The sequence below is a fragment of the Anas platyrhynchos genome, chromosome 22 (genome assembly GCF_047663525.1).
Source record: "Anas platyrhynchos isolate ZD024472 breed Pekin duck chromosome 22, IASCAAS_PekinDuck_T2T, whole genome shotgun sequence".
NCBI lineage: Eukaryota > Metazoa > Chordata > Aves > Anseriformes > Anatidae > Anas > Anas platyrhynchos.
Genome location: NC_092608.1, coordinates 1,653,336 through 1,674,850, shown reverse-complemented (window position 1 = coordinate 1,674,850; position 21,515 = coordinate 1,653,336). Strand labels below are relative to the sequence as shown.

The 21,515-nt window shown below is 51.1% G+C and overlaps 1 long non-coding RNA gene across 1 annotated transcript in view; it reads right to left on the bottom strand.

Moving 5' to 3' along the window:
* Window positions 1–2,591: 2,591 nt before the first annotated feature.
* LOC139999285 (uncharacterized) overlaps window positions 2,592–21,515 on the bottom strand; it is a 43,022-nt gene continuing 24,098 nt past the window's right edge. Inside the window, exons 2-3 of the long non-coding RNA XR_011804661.1 lie at window positions 4,810–5,073; window positions 2,592–4,396 (exon numbers count right to left, since the gene is read on the bottom strand). This is a non-coding gene — a long non-coding RNA (uncharacterized lncRNA). The remainder of the gene's footprint in view (window positions 4,397–4,809; window positions 5,074–21,515) is intronic.

Genomic DNA, 21,515 nt, shown 5'->3' with positions numbered 1-21,515 from the left:
ACATCCATGTGATCGCATTCTTGCTGTTCAATACATAATTAATAGGTGTCAATTCCAATCTGCCTTGGTTAATTGTGCTCATCTCATTCAGGTGTCAGCTCTAGTCCAGCTGGGCTCTGCCAGGGACAGCCACAAGCTGCCAGCTCCTTGCTGAACCGGGCTCCGCACCCTGGGGCCCCTGGATGGTCTGGGGACACAAGGATCCCTACATGCAGCTGGCAAGGGACCAGCCCAGGGGACACGTGCCATGGGGCAGAGGTGTCACCCTGGAGGGGCAGGAGGATCACAGGAACGAAGGCTCTCTGAGAGCAGGGGGGTGGCTGGATGCCTGCTCGCACTGGGGTGCCCTCAGAAATCCCCCTTTTGGCACCGCTGGGCGCAGCAGTGGCACAGCCGCCTGGCAGGGCTCAGCACCACGGCCCAGGCTGCCTCCTTCACGCTCACGGCCCAGCTCTCACAACGAGAGAAAACAGGATTTTTCAGGCTCAGTGGCTGCCACCCACTCACGGGCAGATATTGAGCCCAGGCTGTTTCACTGAAATGAAAATTTCCGCCTGGCCTCGTCCTGGCTGCGCGCACAAGGCCAGGCCGGAGGGATTTCTGATGACATTTGGTTATGGGAGGCGAGCAGGCGGTGGCCAAAGCCAGGCAGAAAACCCACAGTTGTGCCTAAACGGGCACGGCTCCTATTTCTGTGACATTTCCCCGAGAACCATTTACAGCGATGAGAAACAAGACAGAGCAAGAGCAAATACCTCGGAGGAGCGTGTCTGACTGCAGCGATCACACAGCTCCTCCGAAAACCCACGGGGGGCACCGGCTGCCCCCCCCGGCTGGCAGCCCCGCGGCGCACGGCCCCACAGAGGCACCGGTGCTGCTGCTCGGCTTCTGCTCCTCCGAGACCAAGCTCCTTCCTTACCCCAAGCAGTTGACACATGTCTATGAAGGTGATCTATAATTTAAACGCTCTCACGGTGAGATCTCCAGGTGGGGAAATTACTGTTCTGTGACTTTTTGTATTGGAGATGTATGTGCTCAGGCAATGAAATAACTCCCTGGATGTCTGAATCCTTTTCCCCTGCTACAAGAGCAGTGACAGAATAGGGTAGGTTAATTAAATTATCACAGATCTGAAAGATGTTCAATGGCAACACTTTACTCGTGAAAATACGGATAGACCCCAGTCAGAGTTGTAGGACTACAGCATCTGCACAGGCAGCGAGCTGAGCGTAGTGAGTAAAATTAAAAACCTAGCAGTTCTATTGCTGGGAATAAAAGACATCATTTGCATGTTAAACCACCTAGGTTTATGGTGGCAATTTTCTTCCTTTTAACTTTCCTGGTTCACAGTTTCCAGAATGAATAATATGATGAAACCCTCGATCAGGGATAGGTATTTAGAAATGTGGTAGGGCTTCTTCCCCCCAGGAACCTACGTGTCTTCTGACAAAGTCATGTTCACTTTGCTCATCATGTTTATATTAATAATGATCAATAAAATAATGGCAATACATTTTAGAGACTGATGTGGAATCCCGTTTCCCTCATAATGATCACTGAGACATCAGAAGCCTTGCCTATCTGTTCCCATTTGTGCTAATGGGATGAATGTGTCTGTAATAATGCCCCTAATAATTTTTCCATTGCTCATATAACAGTGTGACAGCTTTCCTGTTTGCTGAAATTAAAACACCATCTTTGTAGGCTTCCATTAACAAGATCTTGCATCCCTTCCTTTAGGAATAAGCAAATTAGATCATGGGGAGAAATGCTGCCACCAGACTGGTTCTGCAATCTGGAAGCAGACTGTATCCCATTTAAATAATCTAGATTACATTTAATTTGAAACTAAAATTTAAAGGTAAGACAGAATTAAAGCACAAAGCAATAGATTAGCTCCCAGCACAGGGATGATTGCTGGTGCCTGCCATACAGCACCAGAGCCACAAACCCACCTGTGCTGGCCCCTTGCCATCCTGCCTTGCTGCACCCGTGCCAGGCAGCGACCAAAGCTGCTGCTACCACACCAAGCGCTGCCTGCTGCATCGTGGGCCCTATTCTAGCCCTGCTGAAGCTTTTATCATTTCCCTTTCTTCTTTCCTTGCTCTTGCTGTTGCTATTGTTACCACTCCCTGCTATCACTCACTCCGTGAAACATTCCTCTTTCTCCTCTAATATCATTTTAAGAGGGAATCAGGATGGAACAGCTCTTACCCCAGACTTGGAGATTTTGATTCGCAAAAAAAAAGGAAGGGTTTTCTACCCTGAAACAAAATATAGGGGAAGAAAGAGTCCATGAGAGTGCTAAGATGTAACTTACCCACTAATGGGATCATTTATAGCTTCACCCTCTGCCATCAAAAAGTTTCCTCTCCATCTGAGCTGTGGTTCACAGGTGAGCTCCTGGACCAGCTGGCGTTCATCATCATCCCACACCTCACTGCATGGGTGGAGGCTTGGCTTGGGGCTTAACACGTGGAGGAGCACACATATGCAATTACACCAAATATTTTGCTTTCCATGTCCACTAGCACTCATGGAAGTAATTTACTTGTAATTAATGCACGTAATCTACTTAGCGTAAGTAATGTACTTCCCTTCATTTACATGGGCAAGTGTTTATTAGTTTTTACTTTTATTATCCGTAATGCAAAAATATTCCACAAATCTCAAAGAAAATTGCTTGCTGGAATTCATTAGCCAGAAACTGCCGAGTGCTGTGCACTAATTTACAAGCGCATATCTGAGTTCTGGCACATGTCACAATGATGTAAAAAATATTTCTGAATGTGGCGCTACATCAGTTATTGAATAAAATTTCATCATTCCTGTCACCCACCAAATGACTGCGCCGTGCTTAGGATACAATAGGACCTGACCCGACTCTGGCCCCCGACATCCAGCCAAATAAAGAAGTTAGGCACTGATGGCACATAATAGAGCTTGGGATGTTTGGGAAGTTTAATAAAACTGAAGAATATTCACCGTGTGCTGCAGACTGCCAGCCCTGCCGTGATGAAGGTACTTTGGGGTCCCCAGCCCGCTCTGCGGCAGGGTGCGAGGGGCTGGGCACGGCCGCTGCACGAGGGGCCTGCAGCCTGTGTGAATGCGAATGGTTGGCTTGTGTTAGAAAATCAAATTATTTCCATTTATGCATGTTTAATGAGGATTTCAAAGGCATATAATGTAGCTAATGCTTCAAGGCTGCGAGCAGGCGCTCTTGGCACGGGAGGCCAGGCTCTGAGCTCCTGCGCTTCCCCGTGAGCTTCCCCGTGAGCTCGAGCAGTGCCTGCACCCTGTGAGCTGGGTTCAGAGGTTGGCTTTTCAGACACCAGCAGCTGAAACACGTCCCAGCTCTGTGGCTTCCCCTGCCCATCCATCCCGTGGAGCCACGGTCGCCTGCGGCACCAAACGTGGGGCCAACCCGAGCGACGCGAACGAACCTTGCTCATTAACGAGCTGTTAAATAATTAATAAGTTTACATATAATTGCTTCTGTGTACATAATCTTGCATTTTCAGAAAACTATCATCAATTTTCAGTTAGTTCCACTCGAGGAAACAAGGGCTAATGCTTTCATTTGAGCAGATGAATATTTATGAAGTGCTTGTTCTGGCTGGGGAAAAGAGGATTATTCGGCTCGGCGGCGGGGTGAGGGTGGCTGCTGGGATGTGCCCGTGCCATCGGTGTCTGACGGTGCTCATCCCGCTGCCACGGTGCTGATGCGAGGCAGGGGTCTCGTTTTACAGAGCTCTCCCCGATATCCATAACTCATTCTCCAAAAAGTGTTATCACCATTTAAACTGAAAACGGCCACAGCCTGATGGGAGAAAATGCTTAAATGTGTTCAGACAAAATGCCTATATTTACCACTATATTTACCATACGAACCACAGCCATAAACACGCTAACCGGGCTTGTTATGAGACCAGGGGAGCTCTCCCGCTAGGCCTTTAACAACGCGTGATTGCTCAGTGTCTAAATCATTTACCCATATGCTGCTCAGAGTCGGCTCTCACTCCAGCCTTGGATCTGAGCACCTTCCAGTAATGCTTGCAGGGACGTGCCTCGTGTCAGAGCGGGTACCGGCTGCATAAATCCTGCCAAGTGCTTTCCCATCCCACAAGCAAAGCCATTGCGGCTCGGCTGCGTCGCCGAGCACACCGCCCGCGGTGGCAGCGGGGAAGGCTGTGACAGGTCACCACAGAGGGTCTCAGGCACGGGGAGGTGAAGCGATGTCCAGCACAACAGCTCGATGCCAACCGAATCGGAGCTGAAGGAGGATCTTTTGATCTCCGACTATTTGTGCCTCTTCCCTTCATTTTGCACCACGGCTCCGCAGCACGCACCTCCTCAGCCTTCATGCCTTAAGAAGTCCTCCAGCAGGCTTGCCTTTCTGTGGAAACCAAATATTTTGACTTTGGTATTTATTCCTGATTTTTAAAAGTGTGTTCAGAGTGAATAATAAATATGTTTTTTTATTTTTATTTATTTTTATTTTTTTTAAAGGCAGCTGGTGTTTCTTAATCTAAAGCACAAGGTGCAGTAGCAACAGACACATTTGCTTTTGCTCCATCTATTTATAAAATAATAGTAGCTGCAGTGTAGCTGGAAAAATGTAATTACCACACAAGTTCTCACAGGTCCTAATTAGTGCAACATTTAAGTAGATGCTTAAACACACGCCTGTTTGACGGCAGTTAGCACGTTCTGAACACGGGCTCTGCACAGGCTGACGGCAGTCAGCTGAATTGGGGCCATGCCCTTCCAAATTCACTTTGCTTTTATCAAAAGCTGACATTTGCACACCTTGAAAATACAGGAGTTATTTTTATCCCTGACATGACCAAGCAGTGCATGATCATAACGGGTTCCAGCCATCAAAGGCGTCGTTATCTTCATGCCGAGCCTGCTCTAAAGAGATTACGGCAGCTGGGACGCCGAACCGAGGAGGGGTGTGGGGGGGCGCTGAGCCCACGGAGAGGGGCTGTGCCCAGACAGCATCTCCAGGCCAAACGCTGCTCATTTGCCCTTTTCTGGCAACCGGAGGAAACAAAGCAGCTCCAATCCCACCTGAAAAAAAAAAAACAGAGTTAACTGGGGAGCGTTACTCATCTGCTGGTGAGCGCTGCGGAGCGAGCGTGCAGCCCGCTAGGCACGGCGTAACGTTTGATAGCAACATCAGCCGAGTTTGCCTTGTCGTGGAGGGATAAAGCAGGAATTACAGAGCACACGTAACCACGTTAACCAAACGTGCAGACGTGGCTACCAGTCATTCTTTGTCGGGTCCAGCCGTCTTTACTTCATGTACCTTGATGGTGTAACCCAAGGAAGGTTGTGCCAGTAGCCCATAATCAAAGTTTTGCTAATCCAAGAGAATTTTGTTATTTTCTCTTTCTTTTCTTTTTTCTTTTCTTTTTTTTTTTTTTTTTCTCTTTGTATTGGCAATGACATGAGCTCAGCAAAACCACAGTCAAGATAATTAAATGAGCAATTTACTTATTAACAGATCGCAAGCATTTCAACAAGATTTAGTAGGTTTCCCCCCTCTGAATTGAAACTCCTCAGACTCCAGCAGTAAGGCGGGATGCACTTAAAAGCTGACCTGCACAGCATGAGCTGCACCGCTGCGCTCTGCTCTGCAGGGCAGGGGGCTGGTGGGCAGCCAAAGCACTGCGCTGGGTATGGAAACCCCTCCCCAAATCAGGTCACTTCTATCTGGAAGGGAGGTTTATTCCAAGGGGTGCATGGGCTGGGCCAGTCCCTACACCCCCGGGGAGCAGCCGTGGGCGTCCCCACACCCAGGGGCTCGGGGAGTGCTTTTGGCAGAGCGAGGAGCCAGCGCCGAGTGTAAGCTCCTCTATTTACATAAGCTTTTGTCGTCTTATTTCTCAGGCTGAGATACTCAGATGATGTACTCCTGTGTCAATGCCTAAGTAGCTGGAATTTAATTCCTGACTTAATATTTCCCTGGATGCTTATTTATAATGAACCGAAGAAAAAAATATCATCTTCCCTAGTGGAAGTGGAGCAAGCAGTTAATTGCAGGTACTCTTTGAAGCACAGAATGAGGATTCAGGAGTACATGAAATCCCCTCGCAGGGAGCACTGAGCTCGCTGCCTCCCGGAGCTGTGGCACAGGGGCAGAGGCTGGTGGCAGCAGCTGGTGGCAGGGCCACCACAGTGTCACCAGCAGCCACACACCCACAGCTCCCAGCCTGGCTCCCGATGGCTTCTGCCCAGCCCAACCTCCTGTCCCCCAATTAGCGCTCTGCAGATGTGATTTCTGATTACAGCACAGCGCTCAGATCAGAGAACATCTCTGTACGGGCTTTAAACAAACACCCTCCTTACCTCCAGGCAGTTCTGGAGCAGTACTCAGAACACGTGTGTGTGTGTGCTGAGATGCACAAACGCTGTCGGCAGCTTCCAGCCCCAGCTGCAGTCACTGCAGCTCCAAGGACCAGCTCTGCCCAGAGCCCTGCTCAGCACCAAGGGGACTCAATTGCCCTCGGCACCGATGCACGTTTGCGTGTGCTTGGCTTGTGCACACCTCTGCTGGCACACGCTGCTGCGTTTGATGGATGTCATGCTGCAGAGAGCAGTTCGGAACTCGGTGCCCTTGCTTTGGGCGCTCACTCTCCGATGATAAGAATGACTGATTGCTGCACTTTTCACTTTGGTTTCATCCAAAGGCTTCAGGGTGCATGGCAAACAAACCTAGGCATCCCCAAATCATCGTGCCAAAGGAAAAAAGTTGTTTAATTTACTCCAAATCAGCCTTAAAAAAGAGAGATACCCTTTTTCCCCTCCAAAGCAATCTACTTCACCAAAATAAGGAATTTTGAAGAAGTAAAGAGTGAAAAGGGAGGAGGGCTCCTGGTGGGTTTGCACCAGGCTGCACAGCCAGTAGCTGCTGGGCTCTGTGCCAAAGCCACCTCTTTGTGCTGCTTTTGGGTGGAAAACATTTTCACAAACTCTGCTTGTCGAACTTCCCCTGGACAGAGCCGAGAGGTGCGACCTGTGCCACGAGAAGACGCGGGGCTGCACTGGCGCGGCTGTGCAAGCTCAGCTCCCCGCACGCTGCCTCCCGCCGCATCAGCATGCACGCAGCCTCCCAGAGCCCTGACTCGCACGTCTGGAGGAAAACGGCTCTGAAATCAGCGGATAGAAAATTAAAAACTCCCCAGAGAGTTTGCTCAAATCTTTCGCTCCATGTTCAGGAAGAACAGCTGCTGCCTGTGCTCAGGAGACCCAGCTCCATTCTCCGGAATGAATTCAGCATTGCCCTTTTCCACTCCGAACTTAGACTTGTCTTTCTCTTTCCCCTTCAGTTCCCCCAGTCTGCCCCAAGAGAAGTAACACCGAGGCTACGAGAGCCTCTTCTCTGCACCGCGGCAGCCAAGACCTCACCGACTGGAGCATGCGGCACGCCACCACCTCGTGAGACCTCCCTGGTTCCTCTGGCTCTGTGCTTTGTGGCTGTGGAGATCTTGCTCTGTTCTCTCCCCATGCTTGGTGTTTTGGCTCAGGAGCCTCTCCCTCTCCGCCTTTCCCTTCCTCCCTGCTTCTCCCCTGGGTGCACCAGGGGGAGGGAGGTGGCACGCCTGGGCTGCTGCTCCAGGGCTGGCAGGGCTGGTGCCCTGTGGGTCGCTCCCCAGTGCTCGGTGCAACGTGAGCATCCCTGCCAAGCGTGCCTTCCCAGGGCTCCTGCGCCAGTGGAGCCGGGCGCTAATTGGCTTCATTATGACACAGAATGACTGCGATTTGTACCATGTGCGCCAAGAGGGATGCAGATGTCATTTTGAATCATTATTGTCTTGTGGCAAAGGGACTGCAAGCAGAGAAAACAGGATCTTTGCACAAAAATGGCTGTGATCCACCTACAGCCCCAAAGGATGCTCGTGAGTACGCAAAATGGAAGAAAGAGATCCCTAAATAATGTATCCCCAGGACTCTGGTAAAAGATGGCCCCAGTAAGCAAAGAGACTGCTTGGAGCAACACGGCTGGGAGGTGGCTGCCCAACCACAGCAAAACTGGCATCGAGGTGTGAGACCAGAGGATGGATAAAGGGTCCTGGGGGTTGGCCTGATCCTGTTCCCCCACCCCCAGGACCCTTTATCCAGGGACAGCAGCACAGGGGCTGTGACACCCCCAAATGCCCCTTTGGACAAAGCCTCTGCAGGGCCCATCCTTCCAGCCGCCCTGTGCTTTTAAGGAAAGCACCGGGTTAAAATTTCAAGACCTCACAGCGATGGTGTTAGGGAAATCATCCCCGTTTCCACCACAGAAAATGGCTCAGTGCTTCCCTGGAGCAATTTCCCCTTTTGCATTGCTCACTTGCGTGGGAAATCTTGGGCTGCTGTATTAAAAAAACATGGATAATTGTTACTGTTCAGCGGCATCATAGCTTCAAAAATCAGCATCCCTGCTTTTTTTTTTTTTTTCAAGAAACATACCCCCAGGCAGTTTCTTTTGCATATAAGAGTACAAAGAAAGTTTAAGTGAGAAAAAAAAATCCTATCAGCAGAGCGCGTTTATATAGATGAATTATTTTGAAAATTTCTGAGCATTCAAACCAATTGGAGAAGATCTGAATTATAGAATTATAAGCAACAAGTTCATTTTGATCCTCGAGGCTAAAAAGTTATAATTAGTGCATGCACCATAAAACTAGCTTTTAATTAAATAAGCTTCCGAACGCAGGAAGTTTTATGCAGTCCCTCCCTCCCTCACACAACGCGCTCGCACGGCCTCCATGGGGGGATGCTGCGGATCTCCAGCACTGGAAGCATTCAGCAGAATTTTAAAGAAAGGAAAGGAAGAAAGAGCAAATTAGGCAACCACGGCTCACCCTGCACGGGGTTTGCACATTAGCAGCCAGCAGAATGATCGCGGGGAAATGAGCTGGAAAGATGGGTGGTGGCGGTGAGTTAGGGCACGCTGAGGGGTCTGCGGTGTCCAGCATCCCACTGACAGCAGCCAAAACAGGGTCTCGCCCGGATTTGTGTGTGGGATCCCTGCCCCGAGAGGGCTCGGCCCGAGTTTGTGCTGGGAAGCTGATGGCTTCACAAGGGCCTGCCAGGAGGCTTCCGCCCGTGCCTTCGGCATCCCCGGGGCGGCCCGGCAATATGTCCCGCTACCTGTTGCCTGCCGCGGAGCGCTCGGTTTATTCATGAAAAGCATATGTTGCGGTACGAGCATGGAAATGCCATCTCTCGCAGATGTCTCTCCCTTCGCACTTTCAAAAGGCAGTGGGAGAAGGTGACATATGGCACCTCAGCTCGCAGCCTTCGGATTGACACCGGGAAGGAGAGGAGCGATGCTCCCGGTGCGCCCGCGGGCTGCGAGCACCACGCTGCTGACACGGGCACCCCACATGGGCAGGGAAGCACTGGAGGACAAAACAAGCCAACGAGCACGTTCCTCCTTGCCAATGCCAAAGCCAAACCTCTTGTTGTTGAAATATATAATTAAAAGCACGTTCTCCTCATTATAAGATTTTATTCCACTTGAGTGGAGGCAGAGGCCCGGCAGGTGCTCAGGTTAATGGGGTTGTTTCTCCTCCAGCTGTGTCCAGGGGGAGTGCAGCACAGCTGGGGCAGAGGCTGGGTGCCTGGAGGAGGCTGCTTGCCTTGGCATGAGGTTAGGAACCTCTGTGGGTGCTGTGTGGAAGCAGAAAACTAGCACTTGCTGTCTCCGAGAATTACAAAAAATCATTTTTTTTTTGGTTTTACAAGTGAGTGATGGGAACTGGCTTGGCTGATCCTGAGGGGACAGGGAAAGTTGTCATCACAAATACCTTTCATGGCAAGGAAAGCGAACGCTACTATTTTCCCTCAATACCCAAAATTATCTGCAAATGCCGTTACTGTAATATTCTATAAATACTCCCTGTTCTCAAAGCCTCCTTCTCAGCAATGCTGCCCACCTGCCAAAAGCCCACTCCTCTCTCCAGACAGTGCACAAAATCCACCCAGCCCACTGCTGCCTTCCCAGGAGCGACAAATGGCACCGAGAAAAAAGCTTCAGTAACGTGGGGTCCAACTCGTCCCACCCAGACCTGGAGATGGGGAGCTGGGGGAGCTCTGACTGCAGGGAGGGTGCCAAGCAGTCCAGTCAGAGGAAGGCATTTGCCTCTGTGAAAGCACCCTGGGAGGTTACAGCCACCCAATAATCATTGCTTTATTCAAAGGAAAAAAAGGAAAAAAAAAAAGAAAAATAAATAAATCCTGCTAACCTATTTCCATGCCATTTCTCTTCTCTGGAGAGGAACAATCAATGCAGAGGATCTGCACAAAAATTAGTTCCTGTAAGATCTGAGGGATCTTTCTGCTTCTGCACTGAACGCTGAGAGTGAGCCTATAAATCCAGTTAGTCACACTTACTGGATTACATTGGACCTTGCACTTGTGCTTTTATTAACAAGATTGTTTACTATATAAGAAGCTTTATATAACTGTGAATCATGCGTGATTTGTATAACTGCGCAGATGATGAGCTTGCCAGCCATCAGTTCTCTCTGTGCTCGTGTTAACCTCCAGCTCCCAGCCCATACTTAAAAATAAATAAATAAAAACCTTGCTAAGATAATTAAAAAGCTGACTCTAATCCACGCTGGCGGTGCTGGTGGTGTGGGGGATTTCAGTCTCTGTCACTCCGGCCTGATAGGCAGGGCAGCACCAGGGCCGGTGCCCTCCCCGGGGCTGGTTCCTGCCCTCGCCCTGCAGGAGGGGCTCAGGCTGCGGGGGTCCTGCCTTCCTCGGGACCCCAGCGGGAAGGCACACGTCAGGCAAGCCGTGCCATCTCCATGCCATGCTAGCACGGTGATTACAGGACAGCAAATTACCGGTGGCCTCACCGACAATGTGCAAGCACTGATGGCAAAGTCACGGAGACAGAGCCATGCGCTACCCACGGAGAGCACATCAGCCATCCCCAGTATCATTAAACATCTATTTTATCACAACTGAGCAACCCCTATAGCACCCCAAACGCTCACTCAGCTTCTCCGTTCATCCCTTTCCATCCCAGTTTACATCCAAACCTTTTTTTTTTAAGTAGCTCTGCCAAATGTCCTGCCTACGGTACACGGCACAGGCATCAGTGCGAGAGGACACGGACAGGCAGCACCGGTTAATGGCTCTACCAGGTAAACACGTCAGTTCTAGCAAACTACTAATCTTTGAGGATGAGTTTGCTCAATAGCATGGATTTCTGAAATCAATTTACAACAGCGATGCCGTAACGATACAAGAGAACCGGTGGCTAAGCCAGGCACCATCCTCCACCCGACTGCAGCAGGGCTCAGGAGAGCCAAAAACGCCAGCGAGGGAGCGCGCTTCCATCTGCGCCCAGGCTGTGTTAATCCTCCAGCAGAGTTAATTCATTTACCATCATTTATTCCACCTATCAGTCCCCGGGAAATTAATTTACAGCCCCGTTGCTATGCCACAGCCCAGCATAAGTCCCGGTGTCAGCGCGGCCGTGGAGCGCAGCAGCGCTGTTAGGAACGGGACCGGGGGCAGGCAGCCAGGCTGCAGCCGCCAGCCAGCTCCCGCTGCGGGTGCCAGCAGAGCGTGCGATGCCCCGCAGCAGCAGGGATCCCTGCACAAAGCCACACAGCCAAGACACAGCTCACACCCTCAATCCACGTCCTAAATCCAAGCGAGGTCGTGCAGGGCCACCAAACAGTCAACATTGTCCCCAAACTTCAGAGCCTGCGCCTGACAGTGCGGCGCACCCTCGTCAGCTGTTTAATGCTACGAGCGAGGTTTGTTGGATAAATAAATATTCCAGAGACACTCCAGGTTATGTATCTTTCATGAGCTCATTATGCTATCAGAAACAGCACCCTTTAAGAGGATCAGATGCATCTATAACAGAAATAATTTTTGTAATGAATAATTTGTTTGAAAAGCGGGTTCTGATCATCTCAAGGAAAAACAGTAAAAAAAAAAGCAGCTTGGCTTGCTTTGCTCGGCTGCAGAGGTGGGGGGGATGCTGCAAGGCCAGGCAGGAGCCCTGGTCCCCGAGGAGTCCCAGAGAGCAGGGAGAGGTGGGTTGGGGACGAAGGGGCGCAGCAACCCCTGCCACAGCTGCACTAGGAGGTGGGCAGGCAGTGCCCTGCCAGCGAGGTGTGCCTGGAAAACACCGCAGATGGCTTTCCAAGGCACACAACTATTTGAAAACTACATTAAAGCACACATTTTCTGCAAAATTACAGCGTCTTCGGGGAAACCAGAGAGCTCCTCGCTTCCCCACGGGACATCTCCGGCAGAGCTGTGTTGCTGGTGTTATGTTCACGCAGAAGATGACGACAGCAACAACTCTGGGATTCTTTTGAAATACTTTATACAGCTATTATTGTGCTAGATTTAGACCGTGGATTTAGATATTGATTGACTCTGAGGCTGCAAGCAAAGAGTGCTAATTAGTACATGAAACAAAAAGCCAGCTTTTAATTAAATACAGCTTAGCAAGAAAGACCTGTTATAGAAAACTCTCCTTGCAAGACAGAAATGCATTCGGGAGGGTTTCTGAGCAGGGCTGAGACTGGAATGCAGCAAGGTGCAGGGGCTGTGTTGGTCGGGGGTCTTAGGAGGGGTCCTGCAGCAGATGGGGGCAGCTGCACCCCAGCTCAGGGCAGTGACTCTGGAGACCCTTGCCTGCCTGGGCCAGGGCCACTCGAGCTGTGCTGCAAGCACCAGCTTATTTGCAGAGTCACGGCTTGAATTCAGGGGAAGCCTGGGCACAGACTGCTTTTCTGAGATGCTGCCTTTGGAGAATGGAGGTAAAAACATTGCTGAGATCAAAGAGCGCTGCGTGCAGCAGCAGCCGTGGGCTGGGAGCAGCGGGGGCTGAGATGCTGCCTCGGGACGACCCTAAAAGCCTTCCCTTCCCACTCAGGATTACAGCGTGATTTCTGGGGAGGAAACATTTCCTTTTCCCTCACCTAGCAGGCGTCCATCCTCAGCAGGGCCCCTCGCCACAGCCCCCAGCACAGCCCAGAGGCAGGCGTCAGCGCGGAGCCAGCACTGCGCCACAGCCACGAGCTGCGTCTTGCTGCTGCAAGGCTGATTCTATGATTCTATAAGTAACCAAACAAGCAGCAAATAGCAGAGAATAATATTAATATTAAAAAGGCATTTATGGTTTTAATCAAGCTTTGGGGGAAAAGACAGCTTAACATGGCACTTTACACAGTTGATAAAATGTTTGACATTTACTGGTGTCTGTAATGAATCTTGTCTCAATTTTCTCTTTTAAAATGCCACTCCAGATACTCTATCTATCTGTAGGGTTTAAACAGCACTTATCCAACAAAGTGTTGCCACGGCTAAGAATACTAAACGGCGCCTCGGCAGTGCATGGCTGGCCATGGGCTTGCTGGCACGTGGGCGAGCACGGCGAGGGCTCCGCAGCCCCCCTGCAACCCCCGTGCGCCCCTCATTGTCCAGCCAAATGCTGCCCTCATCTCTCTTACAAATGGCAGCCTTGTGATCTTTTCTCAATTATCAGTCACCCAAGATATCACAACGAGATGCCGGCCCCAGAAAGCTGCATGTTTTCATTTGCCGTGACCTTCCCCTTCCTCCTCGCACGCTTTGATCCGTAATGAAATTCGTAAGCACAGCCCTGGCAGCAAGGCTGGTGTTAGCCTTCAAAATCAGCTCTGTTGAGACGAATTGGTAAAATGCATCCCGCTAGAAATGCTGCTTTGTTCTTGTCCCTAAACCTTCCTCCAGATGCTGAAATTCAGTTTAAGTCTTATTCTTTGAAGCTTTTCCCTTTCATTAAGTTTTGGAAAGGGAACCGGCAGTACGGTGGGACCAGCCGGGCTGGCAGCCACAAACTCCTCGTGATCCCTCCCGAATCATCAGAAACCACGAGTACTGTAGAAATGCCACCAGCCAAGTGGCCACTGCTTTAGCATAGGATGTTGGCCATCTAAGGCTTCGGGGCTGGTCACAAACCAGCACAAACCTAGGACAGAGAGGAGACGGAGATGTGCCAAACCTCCCGGGACAGCAGCGGGTGCAGGATGAGCCTGAGATACCCGTCCTGCTCTGCAGGTGCTACGGGTCCAAAGCAAGAGAAATGCCCCTGTGGGATGCAGGTACCCTGCTGGGGGGCCAGCAGCCACCCCTTGGTGCCCAGCCCTGCCCGCAGAGCCGGGCACAGCAGCATGTTGGCGTCACGTTATCAGTCGGTGGCAGTCGTCTTCTGCAAACAGCCTGTGCCCTGTGCCACTGCCGGGCTTGTGTTCCTCTTCTGGAAGGACACTGCGGGGGAATATCAGCAGCAAACACACCGGCAGCCTCTTCCAGGCGGCGTGGCTCTGTCCTGAGCTTCTCTTTGTACGGGCACTTCACCGCTGCTTTCTTTTCTCTCTCTTTTTTTTTTCTTCCAGGGGAAGAAATGAATTATTCTATGAAAGTTAGTGCCTGTCTCAGGAGCCCGGTACAGAAAATTAGGTTTTAATAGCTTTGAAATTGAGGTTCTTTGGGTCAATAGGACAAGATTCTGCCAGTAGAATGACAGATCCATAAAGGGGGAAAAAAAAAAAAAAGCAAATATTTTGTTACTCATCAGAGAGTCACAGTCCAAAGATAGCAAGCAGTAGCTTAAAATACTGCTGTGATCTTCAGGCTATGGTAATGTTTAGTCATAAGCTCCTTTTTCCTTTTGTTGCTTGTATCTATATTAGCTTTGGGAACGGAGCACTTGCCTTGCTGTCCTCGGACGTGCCTGGGAATTCCTAAAGTTACTGCCGGAGTCTGGAAGTTAGCTATGAGATAAAACCCCTCGGCCTTTCCGGGCTGTTTTACAGCTGCTGTTCTCAGCCACTTGATGCCTGTGAGTGAGTGAACCCAGTAACGGCCCCATCAAACCGACCACACAACTCATCCAGGAGAGGCAAGGGGCTGCAGGGGGGCTGGGAACCCTCCCGTGGCACCAGGAGGGTTGGGAGATGCAGGCTGAGGGCTGGGGGCTCCCGGCACAGCCACGAGGAGCCCACCGAAGGCGAGCGCAGAAGCAGCTCCCATCACTCGGGGACGAGTCTCTCCGGCACTCACTCCATCAGCAGCCTTTTACAAACACAGGTGATAGAATGAAAGCAACCTATTCATACGAGAACAGGTAATTACGAGTGAGCTGTTTGAAGGGGAAAAGCGAAATGAGATAAAAAACCAATGCGCTTTAAACGGAAAATGTAAACAAGCTAGAGACAATGCCCTCATTACCGGGGAGCTGGAGTTTGATCCCACTTTTGCTAATTAAAAGCGGAGTGAAATCAATTAAATGAAAACAAGGAGGCTCTCAACACTGCTACCTGCGGACCAAGAGCAGTGCAGGGGAGGGAACGGGGAGCTTGCCCACCGGCAGCGCTGAGCCAAGGGGCTGCACTGCCAGCCCAGCACGGCCCCCCCAAGCTGCTGCCCCCTGCTTGCCCACCTGGATGCCTGCACCCCGTGATGATGGCTGGGGACAGGAGCAAACGTCCAGGCTCCTCTGACAGCCCCGTGCATCACTCCTGGTGCAGTGGCAGTGTCAGCCCTGCTCGAAGCCAAGGCAGGGGCAGGGGGAGCCCAGGGCCTCAGCAGGGCACGTACAGACACTGCGGACCCCGGCGGCCTTGAGCAAGAGCTAGCACGGAGAAAAGCTGCTAATTCAGCTGGCTTTCAAATTGCTTCACATCCAGCAGGCCAGAAAACTTCCAGAGAACTTCTGCCAGCAAGCACTGGAGTTCTTTGACTCACTATTAAATGGGATGAATGGATCGTAATTATTCCTAATTTCATATTCAGAGATCATTACCATCCCTAGGAAGGGTAGATAGGGAGGTCCTTGAGATCCTGCAAGTTCGTTTAAATATTCATAGAGCTGAGAAAAAACGCTCAGGGTTTGGATGTGCTGTGAGGGGGACGTGCCTCTGACCAAAGGGGCTGGCAGCCTCTCCCTGCGCCACGGGGCCTTGGGAAGGAGCAGAGGGATAATCTCGCCCCGACGTGCATCAGCTCACGTGCACCCCTGTTACAGGAACATATCCCAGAGGCACGAAGTGGTTTTACTGCTGTGCGGTAACACAAACACCACTGACTGCGAATTTCCTCTTGCAAGTGCCAGCACAATCTAAACTTGCACTTCTTCGGCTTGACGCATGCGGAACTAATGCCATTAACATGGCCAGCCTGGGCAGGGCGATAGGCATTGTCATCCTGGACAAGTTCCCGGGGATATCTGTGGCTGGAGTTTGTCTATAGGCCTTTTATTCAGGAGTGGCAACAGGTCGCCCTCCTGCCCCCCCAGGAGAGGAAGCGTCCCTGCTCCTGGTGCTGGGAGCCCGCGTGGGCTGCAGGAGCCTGCAGCAAGGGCTCTGCCTGGGTCTGTGCTCAGACTGCCTTCAGGAGCAGCCAGGGAAGAGATCAAGCCCACACACTGCCACCACTGTGTCAGCAGCAATAGAAGCAATCTCGTAATTACCTAAGCCAGAAGTTGCTTTTTTCCTTGTAATATGCATTCCATATGGCACAGGAACCGAAGGCATATAAACAATGGAGCTAAGGAGATTTTCAAAGGAGATTATTATATTAAAATATGCTATTGATGCAAAAATGTTTGTCTATAAACTGCAGCAGTTCTCTGTATGTGCCTCGTTGAGATGTGCAATACCTGAGCTGTAGAGCAGCAGTGGAGGGCAGGAGCAGCATCCCCGGGTCGGTCTGGGTTCAGGTTTACAGCCGCCCGCGTTTCACCGAGGTACTTTGATCCGCTGCCTCCCCTCAAAGGCTGATAAATCAGCGTGCGTAATGACTGCAGCGGCTTTCCCATAATTTCCCCACTCAAGGTGTCTCCTCAGCACTAAATCACCGACCCGTGCCGTGACCCCCAGAGCTGGCCTCGCAGCACGGTGCCCGTGGCAGGGAGCGGTGCCACACCTGGTAGGTTTTCAGCATTTTGGGTTCCTGCTTCCCCAGACCTTTCCCCTCTCGCTGGCAGCACGGCGATCCGGTGCTCACACCTTCACTCAGTGACCCTGCCAAGCCCCATCAGCTCCACTTGCTCATGGCTCTGCTCACAGCCATTTTCCACAGCCCACCCGCTCCGATGGGGCACCCATTGCCATGTCCAGGGGAGCCAGCCCTGTGCTGCCCCCGGGTGCACCCCGGGGTGGGGAGCCCTGCTCTGGGCAGCGCACAGAGGACGGGAGCCAGGGGAGGGCTTTTGGCAGGAGTGCTCCTGCAGGCGCACAAAGGCGTGCCACCGGAGAGCGATGATTTACACACTGAATTACGCCTACTGCACACGCTCCCCTAATGTATGGAAATGTCACACTGCTTTAACTATTGTGCCGAACTTCTGTCCTCCAATCAATGTCCAATTTCCTTCCAAGGATAAAGCCGTACATTATTTTTGGCTGACCAATTCAGCTCAGGGCACTCTAATTTTTCCCCATGCACTCGGAGGACAAATGCTTCACCGTGACTGCCTCAGAGCAATGACAGAACAAGCACATTTCTAATGACTGGCAGTCTGCACAAAATATATTAAATATATTAACTGTGGCACTTGCTGGGTCTCAGGAGATGCTCTCGGAGCTGCTCGCGTGCTTCGACTCCACTCCCCAGTGCCCAGAGGGCGGCTCATTGCTCTCCTCTTCTGCTTGGAGAATTCCCTGCCCCTGAACCGTGGCTGGCTGGAGGTCACCAACATTTGCAGGCATCATCTTTATGCCCAGCCAGTGCAGCCACCCAGCCCAGCATCCCCAGGGCGAGAGCAGCACCGAGCCAGCAGGGTAGAAAAGGGAATGCGTCCAGAATGGCATGACCAAATGTTCTGCTGGCTTGGTAATACTTGTGATTGTGATGGGCTGGATGCTCACAGCCTGGGCCTGTGGGGGCTTTCCCATGGCCCTGCACACCCCAGCACCCCCAGCATCCCAACTGGAAATGGGGCCAGCTCCAGCCCACAGAACAGCCACTTACAAGCAGCCATACCCAGCTCGTGCGCTGGAGGCGATTCCCAGGGCTTGTTCTCAAAGCACATGTGGCCTGGAATTTTATTATATTTTCAATAAGAAAATAAAAAAAAAAAGCACTGCAAGATAACACCCTGAGTGGCATCTGCCACGTGGGCTGCTGCTGCTGGGAAGATGGGAAAATTGCCCTTTGTTCTACAAAAATAAATCTGAGGGAAAGCCCTTTATAAGCAGGCAGTGTTCTCTGGGGGCTGCCAAGGACTTCACAGGCATCACCATGAATAACAGTTTATCTGCAGAGTTTCATTCAAAATGAAGCCTCAGACATGGCCTAAAATTATGGGGACACTGTGAAAATGGCTTTATAAACTATTGCTTTTTCTCTATGAGCAGCAGCAAAGTACAGGCCAGACAAAAGCCAGCCGAGACTCTAAATGTAATAAATAAGTCAGTGGAGCTGATAAAAATAAAGGATGAAATATAATTCAGCCACTCAGTGACAGATCCCATCTTAGCTTTGATATAGGGTCTGTTGAAACTGTCATTGCTTCAGGAAATTAAAGAATGAGCCCATTAGTAGGGATATTTAAAGATGTTCATATTAAGATTACGACTTCCCAGACTGAGCCCGCGCAGGGACCGCGTGCAGCTCTGCAGCCCCACGCCCCATGAGGTGCCTGGGTGCTGGTGCAGGACATGGGAAGCGGAGAAAATGCTCCCACCCAAATGGGGGAAAGGAAGCACAACCCATATAGGTACAAAACCGAGGCACCTGAGCATCATGAGCGCACCCACGGGTGCCCAGCCCCACGCCGCAGCCAAGGCACCCGCTGATGCCGGGTCAGGGCAGACAGCCTGGGTGCCCAGGAGCCAGGAAAGCTTAACTTCTGGGTTGCCATGGCAATAGGAAAAATTGGCCTCAACCTAAAAAAGAAAGCACCACGTGGGCCAGCCAATATTCTGGGGGAGCCGCACGCCGTGGCCCCGCTTGGGGCAGCACCCCGAGAGCCCCCACAGCATCGCCGCCCTTTTCCCTTTTCCTCCGCTTTCAGCTACCCAAGCAAACACCACTGCTGGCAACAACGAAGTAAAGCACATAATGAAAACAAATAAACAGCCGGCTGTGAAGTGTGAAGGGAAGGAGAGAAGCGGCTGAAGAGGAGGCTGCGGGCTGGGAGGGGGCAGGCGCACGCCCCTGCCTCAAGGGCGAGGGGATGCTCGTAAAAAAAAAAAACACAAAAAAAACCAACGGTATAAAAAGGTTAAGATCTCCAGTCCTGGCATGTTGAAAAACTGATGGATAATTGTAATTAGCTTTCAGAATTTTTAATTATAGAAGGGGTATAAATAATCACAAAGCACAGCTTCGCTAATGAGAGTCCTTGTGCTAAGAAACACAGAGATGCATTTGTTAGGGAGACTTTGAAAGCTCTGCTGTTAATTAGGTGTCTCACAGCCAGCAGGGTTTCAGGAGAAGGAGAAACATGTATACATTTAAATCAGGCTCATTGTGAGAGGTATCCAACATCAATTACGGGATAGCAGGGTGCTAAAACGAATGCACTTTGTAATTAGCAAGTGGATCTGAAAGGCAGAGAACAGCCTTTGCTTTCCCTTCAGGTGCCTTTCGGAGGTATTTCGTTCTGGTCAGGACCCAGGGAGGAGGAGAGCTGACCTGCCATCCGCAGAGCATCCGAGGGCACAGGGCTGGGGTCAGACACAGCTTCCCAGGGCTGCGCATGGTGGTTCATCCACCACCCTGCCCTGTGCTGCTGCCTTTATTGGCAGGGAAGCTGAGGGGGAGGGGGAAGCCTTGATTAGTTTAATTAAGTGTGGGAAGTGAGAATTGGGAGCCAGAAGAGAGTCTGGGTTTCAGTTCTCCATCCCTAAAACTGAGCGTGGGCACCGGCGGATGCTGCTGGCCCCTCTCTGCTCCATCCCTGTGTGGGCTCGTGTGAAGCTCAGCCCCCTCTGGTTCCACCATGGGCACAGTTGTAATAAACCAGAACAAAACACAATAGTCATTAAATAGAGAAAATGAGGAATTCTTCTTCCCCTGCTTTATTTCCCCCACCTTTATTGGGAGAGATGCGAAAGCCTGAACTCCAGGCAGATGATGCCGCACTCATGGAAATGCTGAGGAAAGACAGGAAAAATGCAGTTATCAATAGTTTCGCCAAGCTTTGGATGCGCCTCTCGATGAATTTTGAGCTGCTTTCTGAGCCAGCACTTCTCTTTCTGGAACTGCAAAATGGCTAGACAAAAAAGAGAGCAGCTTGGTGTGTCTGCTGCTAGTGGTTAGTTTATGTTTTCCCTCTGGTTATAAACAAACAGAACAGGAGATGACAAAGACTGGAGAAATACTTCTTAAATCCTGTGTCTGCTTGGTTTCAGCTGCCTGCACACATGCCCATGCAGGGTCCCCAGATTTTCCTTTTTGACTATGAATTGTAAGCCTTGCCACAGGAGTTTGTGCAAGCAATTACGTTTAGCCTGTATTTGGCTAAATCTAATGAAGCAACGATAAACACCTCAGCATTTTCTTCCCTAATGAATAATGAATATTAATTCGGCTGTCAGAAAGGAACCTCTGCTCCTTGCACAAGATCAGACTTCCCCGTTAAAATTTGGGGATGGCAGTTTGGGAGAGCCTGCATCTCCTCCTGCTCAGGTGCAGCTTGCTGTGAGCCTGACCCACGCCAGCACTACGCCTAGGAGTAATTCTGGGAAGTGCTGAGGTTTTGCCTGGATTTGCACAGCTAGGGAACAACCTGCCAGCGCTCGGTTCATGTGGACTCCGCAGGCAAGAGCTGACTTGGTTTTTAAGGCATTTTCCCTGCACAGTGAGGTCCTGCGGAAAGCTGACTGCAAAGGCACGGGCTGAGGGCTGTGCGTGGGAGCCACAGAGCTGGGGCAGCACCAGGGTGGTTGGAGAGCCCCTGCCCAGCAGCAACCACACCGAGCATCGGTATTTAAGGCATCTGCAGTGCTCTGTCCTGCAGGCACAGGCAGCAGTGATACCAGAAATCCTCAAGCAAGGCGCAGCAGAAAGGGAGCGCCCGATGTGGGAGAAGCGTGCGCAGTTCTTTTACGGGCTGTTGGCCGCCACATCAATAATCCCACTGAATTTATGGCGCATCGCTACATATGCCGGTTATTTTCTGCATCCCCCGTGTAACGTCTGCATCTGTCCGTAGGTGTGTGCATGCGATGGTCGCGGGGATTTGTCCCCCCCGCAAGCTGAGGACGCCCCCACGCCGCCTTCGCAGCCTTCTCGTGGTGCCTCCTGAGATGCCTGCTCAGCCCTCCATGGGCTCCTCAGTTCTAATTTTGTAATTACTTTGCTCATTGCCTTTTTTTTTTTTTAATTTCATTTTTTTTACTACTTCACTATTTTGTTTCTATGACTTTTCTGTGTGACGTGGAGGTAAGCGTTGGGTAATCTCCAGCTAGGAGGAACGCGTCCCTGCAACATGCACACCAGAGGAGCACAGCCCAGGATGAAACACCAGAGCCATCGTTTCAGACAGG